Source organism: Oreochromis aureus, linkage group 6, assembly GCF_013358895.1.
Source record: "Oreochromis aureus strain Israel breed Guangdong linkage group 6, ZZ_aureus, whole genome shotgun sequence".
NCBI lineage: Eukaryota > Metazoa > Chordata > Actinopteri > Cichliformes > Cichlidae > Oreochromis > Oreochromis aureus.
The window spans coordinates 30,267,719-30,275,125 of NC_052947.1; positions in this window are offsets into that span (position 1 = coordinate 30,267,719).

Here is a 7,407-nt window from a genome sequence, read left to right on the forward strand (position 1 = left end):
CTCACTATTCAGTAGAGGTTGATGGACATCAGAGGGTCAGCCACCAATTATCCTCTTTACGCAAATGAGAGAGGCAGTTCCTCCTCTACATGCTTCTCTAGCTCTGCTCCTCTTTCTTTCTCTTTCTTTGTCATTAATCTTCTAGCTGCCTCCTCATGTGTTTATTTGCTAACTGTATGAGCAGCAATATACATTTTATTTAATAGTTAAGGAGATTTTTACTGACACACACAGTGTATTTTTTCTCCCAAAAAGCACAAGGCATTCATTCAACCTTTGTGGCTTATTTCTGATTACCACTCGTCTTTACATCTACATTTATTTGAAAAGTGGAAGGTGAAAAGCCATCTTTGCAGGTTACTATGAAATTGAATGGGCACTGTAACCAAAATGGTATACACCCTAAACTTTAGTTTAAAGTATATATCTACGTAAACCTAGCTACTCTTTCAAAAATACAAACATATGTTTTCGTGTTTTAATTCAAAGTGTCATTGATATTTTACTTTGGTCTCATCAGACGGTCACACTTGTCCACCTCAGCTACACAGACAAGTACCCAGATAAGTATTACTGGACAGGAATTCCTTCAAATTTAAAAACATGTTTATGGCATACTGTACATATCTACATGCAAATTACATTTCTCACATGGTTATGCTCCATTGTGTGTTGCATTTTGAGCTTACTTGAATGAAAGAGCCTCTGAACAATCAAAACGTATTGTTCCCTGATGCTGGAAAGGCATGGTGGTGCTGTGATTAGCAATGTCGCCTCACAGCAAGAAGGATCTGTGTTTGAATCTGCTGGTTGTCTAAGGCGATTGCAGAGGTACTGAAGAGGGAGATGCCTACTGTTTCGAATCAAAATTAAAGGGATTTTCTTTATAGATGTCTTTTATGTTGCTTTTTGAATTAACTCTCAATACTGCCTACATGTCAAGCAAAGTCAAATTTTCAGCATTTTTCTTTTTCAAATTTTTTTTTTTAAACAAAATAATCAAACTACTGTTTTTAAGCTAAATCATCTGCTGTGTGTTGCAAACAAGTAAAGATTAGGACAGTGTTGGACAATCAGGTCAGGACATTCTCCAGTTGCCTTTTCTCACATGTCTGCTTCAGATGTGTCCTCACTATTGGAAATACTACATTTGGATAGGCAAGGGATGGCAATTCCCACATGACACATTACCCTGACTTGATAATAGGGAGCTGGCTGGGTAAAGACGTTTTAATGTCTGATCCCAGCTGTGAGATGCTAACATTCTCACATAGCTGGGACGAGTAAGACAAGCTCAGGGCTACATTGTAAAAGTCACTTAACACTCTCCAAGAAAGCAAATACGCACATTCCCCGCAGTTGTTTAACTATAACTTTAAATGATTGTAAATCGGGGTTTCATGTCATCATCACTGGATAGATACAAGGGTTTTACAGTTCTATTAAATTCTTCTATTTGTTGTTTTCAATCCAAATTTTTCTCAAGTTCGTATTAGAGAAAACATTTAAAATTTGCAGTGTAAAATATGCAGACATGTTAACGACAACAACAATTTCACTTGTTTAGTCTGTTCTTTTAACGAAATAACAAACCCAGTGTTCCTCAGTGAGTTTGTGGTTGCCCATAAACAGGACTCTCTCTGCCCCCTCCATGCATGCGGTGGGGTTTTCTTTATGTCGACTTAACTTAATATGATGAGAAGGTAAGGACACGCTATTATATTTTAAAATACACTATAATTGTGAGTAAGTGCCTTCGAGTGCTAGTCCACTAAATGTTATGAAACTGTTTTTCAAAGTGAGAGAAAAAGCAGAAGTTAATTTGTGATAACGCGTTTTATGACTTTGCTGAGCGGGTCTGTGACACAATCTTGTTTAAACAGGCTCAACAATACAGGCAAAACATATGGCCATGAATATGTTTACATATATATATATATAGAAACAAGATCCCAGGCATATGCTACGACCTTTCTAAATACAATAATCTGGCGTCATAAAGAAAGAAAAGTCGTGTTGTTCAGTTTGCATGACATAAAGCCTTTGACAGGTTCCTGTGAAACAGATATTTAATGTGTAAGTTATATGCAGAACTAGTAATTGGATGTAAGGAGTAAAAGCCATAGCTGAAAAGGGCACAAATAGAGGAAACCATGCTGTAAATCTGTTTGAGATTTGCTGCAGTAAATAGAATTGATCTCACTGGCTGACACAGAATTGTCCAAAGAGTCCCCAGGAGTAAACATATTGTTCTCCTTTTTAACCATTATCCAGGAAAATCTCCACACATGTGTACCCCATCTGAGCTCATTGACTTCTCACAGAGGGTGACTTTTAGCACAAAGTTAAACAGGATTAAAAAAGCTTTTCCCAAAGTGTAGAATTAAATTCAGCCACTGGCAAAACCTGTTAAGAGAGGGTGTTAATCTTAGTACATACCTGTTTTGAGGTCTCTCTTCCAAAGTGAACATGTAAACAGAGAGGAGGTATTTGGTCTAAAGAAACTACAGTATGCCAGCTCTGCATACTAATAAGAAACTATATTGTAGTAATACAAATTATGTCACTGCAGCAGCAAAGCTTAGCACAGCTTTACTTTACTAAGGGTTGTCTAAGGCAGTGGTTCCCAAACTTTTTTTGCCAGGCCCCCCTTTTTTACAAGAAAAATGTTCGCGCCCCCACCACCTAACCCCCCGTCGCACAAACACATCCTCCAAACACACACACCCATATTTTGCTCCATTGCGGTTTATTTCACACCTCAAACATTTAGTAAACAATTAAGCAAATACAAGTAAACGGCAATAAATTACAGGTAGTAATAAAATATACTACTAACTCTTTTACGCTACGTCCACACCTACACGGGTATTTTTGAAAACTCAGCTGTTTCTATGCGTTTGGGCCTTTCGTCAACACGTAAACGGCGTTGCGATTGACCGAAAACGGAGATTATTTAAAACTCCTTTTTTGCGTTTACGTGTGGACGAGGATTACAGAGTTCGTCACGCAACGTCAAAGGTATGTGCCTCTTTTCACATCACGCTGTGCGCCACGTTATTGTTTACATGAGATGAATTGCAGAATGGCAGATAGAGACAAAATACTGTTAATCTGACTATCTTCAGGTTTTACACGCTTACATATACACACGCAGTTACTGTCCCTCCATTTAAAAAGGCAGAGGCGTCACGGTGTGATTATTTTACGTGTAGTTGTTTTTTTTTCCTGTGTAATAATATTCAACATTGTTATCAATACATTTTTCAAAAAATGCCTCTCTGTGCAAAATGGGTTTAAACACATAAACAGCTGTGGGATACTGTTAGTCCGTGATTTGAACCGGGGGGAACAAATTACGGCAGGATCAGCCTGATATTATTTGTATCCCACTGTAACTTTACTGCATAAAGAGCTAACATGTCCAAAATGTCAGGAGTAGTTAGTTATTACAAGAAGTGTTTGTGAACTAAAAATCAAGAATGTGGGATACAGTTTGTCCGTGATTTGGAGAGCCCAGCGCTGCTCCCGACACAGGGAAACTAATCTTGCAGGGGAGACCTACCTCGGCACTTGTGCAGGTGAAGCCAAAGGGAAGATATGCTTCACCATATTTTCTAGTCTTTGGCTTGGAAGGAAGTTGGTTTGGAAACATATTTGGCGATGCTTCATCTCCTGCTTTGCGTTTATGTGGAAGCCCCGTCAAAAACCTGTCCACAGTGTCCAAGCGCTCTTTTTTTTTTTTTTTTTCTTTTCATACCGCGCCCCCCCTGCAATGGCTCTGCGCCCCCCCTAGGGGGCGGGCCCCACACTTTGGGAACCTCTGGTCTAAGGGTTGCATGTTTGGCATGTTGTTGATATGTCTGTTGTTTTGTTGCTTATTAACTTTAAATAAATAGCTCTCACCTATTACAAAAGGTGTGTGTGAAAAAAATATGACTCTCCCCCTTGATTTTGTATCAGCAGTCAGCAGAACACGTATACTGTTACATCTCCGGTGCTGTCTTTCAATTTTAAAACAAATTATTTTAAAAAATGCACCATAAAATGCCATATTATTTTTTAAAAGCCTTTCTTTTATTTTAAAAACATATTGTTTTTGCCTTTCATGCTTATATTAGGCATGAACTCGTGAAGATATATTGACTTTATGAATTCCTTTGCATGTCATGGCTACAGCAAGAGCTTCTTGTGGGATCAAATATATTGTCTATTTGCTGACATATCCATGTCAATCAGCATATATAATCAAAACTAATCTGGAATTGAAAGTCAGGTTTTCTGAAAGGAATATAAATAGTGATGGCTGTTCCAGTTCATTTGTCCATTGGCCATTATCTGTTCCCTTGAGCTTCAAAGTTTGGCAATGGTACTTCCTCCTATGGGGTGGTGACAGAGACAGAGTTCTGTTCTGTGTTTATACACTACAAACTGATAGCCCAGAAGCTTTAAATGAAGAATTACTGTTGAGTTGTTTCCTGTATTCTCTTACAATAAGATACTGGGATTCCCATTTCATGGGTATCTGTCTTCCAGATTATATTAGTAGAAATATTGGATTGTTCACTGCATGCACTCACTTATTTGTTTGAAAGGGTCATAGAATTTCATCATGTTTGTGATTTATGTGTATTTTAATATATAGTATATTTACCTTTTTTATTTTATTTTTTTTTCACAATTCTTTATTTATTAATTGTATGATAATTAGCATCATGCACATTTTTTATTAAATAGATGTTATTGCATGAGTTTAAACTGATGATCATACATAACCCTTTTTTTAAACTTTCAGATGCATTCAAAAAAATTGTATGCTATTATTGTTTATTGGGACAATAAGGCCACACTCCAATAAACTCATTTATAATTACTCACAGCTTAGATGGATTTATCTTGCCTAACAAAAAATCAGTAAATAAGGGGAATAAACGGTTCTTTCATTCATGTACTGCATCTTCTCACTGTTTTCTGTACTAGTTTGGTCTGGTACCTGCACCTACCTTTCTGCCTATATGGGCTCTATAGTGGGTGTGGTTGCTAGCACTGTTGGCTCACAGAAAGATGATCCTGGATTCAAATCCAATCTGGGATCTTTCTGTGTGGAGTTCATATTTTCTCTTTAGGTACTTTTGCTTCCACCCACAATTACACAGAATTCTGTAATTCTGTAATGGGGTGAACTCAAACCAATAAGTAAATTCAAACTTGAAATGGAGAGGCTTTATGTGGAGGAATGGAGTCTTTAGTCAGGTAACCAAAAGTTAAACTGGCTGGTTGATGATGGTTTCTTTATTATCAACTGTTTTTCTACTTTGGCAATAAAAGTCAAGTAATAAGAAATATGTGTAAGTGTAAGAATCGAATTTAAAATCCTGCCTCTCACATTCAAGGTCTTGAATATTCAGGCTTCATCTTATCTTAATGACCTTATAGTACTGCATCACCCCGTTAGAGCACTTTGGTCTCAGACTGCAGGCTTTATTGTGGTTGGTAGAATATTTAAAGTAGCAAGGGAGGCAGAGCCTTCAACTTTCAGGCCCTTCTTCTGTGGAACCAGCTTCCAGTTCTGCTTCTGGAGGCAGACACCTTTTCTACTCTTAGCTGATTTCAGTTCACGTGTCCGAGGAGGAAAATAGCGACACAGTCTTGAGCATGGATATGGACTTTTATTTTTATTGCACAAATGGACCAGATAAATGGTAAAGTGGAAAACCGCATCCAGGACAGTTACTAAACTCTTACTAATTCCTGTCCATGTCCATGATGCATTGAGTGTTTTTTCTTCAGTCCCCTTTTTCACTCACTATGTGTTTATATACTCTGCATTTAATTATGAGATATCATTCATCTCTGGCTCTCTTCCACTCAAATAAACAAAAAAAAACTGAATCACCTTACAGCGTCTCTATTCTGTTTTTATGACATCATGAAACTAGCTCTTTTCTTAAAGGCTAAGTTTGTTATTTTATGAATAAGCACAATATTTAGAGAAAATTCTCTAATTAAGAGCCTCTCAAATGAGACTTAAAGCATTTCATTTCAGTCTAATCTGCCACTGACTATAAAACCATTCAATGAGATTTCCCTTGCATAAAGAATTCCATACAAGCATTTGAAAGCCACAATGTGGGAACAGATCATGTGGAGTTTGTGAGGCTGAACACTCCTTCACAACCTGCATTTGATTAAACCTGTTTATGGGCTGCTGGTACGACCTTGTCTCAGATGGACATGTCTCTACCTTCAGCAGTCACAAGCAAGGATACAGACATACAGTCTAATTGATTTGTGTGGTTTTTAAGTTTGAGCAGTGTTATCATCAGCTATAGGTACAAAAAGAGTGATATATGTGTAGTTACTGACACTCACACTTGTGTAGCACAAGTTGTGCTTATGTAAGTGTAAAAATTCACTACTGACATGAATACATAACCACACATGATGTATGCTTCAAAGTCTTTTTACCTTCACTGACCTAAACATTAAAAGTTTTGAAGTTTTTGACATTTGACGCACGCACTGATATTTAACCCTTAAATAAAGTCACACGTGAAAACAAATAAACTGTTTCAATTCTGAGGTTAAACATATCAGAATGTAGTAAAATAATCTGGTTCTTACCGGGTTCTAGGTAAATACCACCTTGGATGAACAACAGCACATGACAAATCACACTTTGTCATTATCTAATTGACAAAACTAAAGCAAAAACACAGAAGAAGAGCCTGAAAATCAAGTACAGCCCATGATTCAATAACTTACAGAAGCAGCTTTAGCAGAAATAGCTTGAAGTAGTCAATCACATTCTTTTTAGAGAGAAGAGGCTTTTTCATAGCAACCATTGCAAACAAGCCATGTTTCAGTCTGATTCTAACTGTAGTGTCATGAAATTTGACATTTAACATCAACTTTTCTACCAGAATGTTTGTGAATTTTTTCCCACTTGTGTATTATCTTTTACAGTGTAGAATGATGAACATCATTCAATAATGTTTTGAAATGGCTTCTCTAAGATCATTGCTGATGACTTTGCTCCTTGGCATTGTGTGAGCACACACCTGAATGCTCCACCCCAACAAACTGCCAAAACATCTCCTGTTATGGTGACGGCCACATTTGCTGCTTATAAAGTAATCATATGTATTTTAATAACTGCACCTAGCTGCGACTCACCCTTTGTATTGAAGCAAGTAAGGGTATGCTTAAACACTGCATCTGTATTTTAGGTATTTTTCTGTTGAGTAAAAGCTGGTGTGGCGTGATATGTCACCAAGCAGATGTCACAACATCATCTTAAAGTTTAAGATGATTGACTGTCAGTAAAGGTTTGAATTTCGCAATTTTTCCTAGATGAAGGAAACAAGACTGTGAAACCTTTAAGATATCAGTTTCAATATTCAGGTA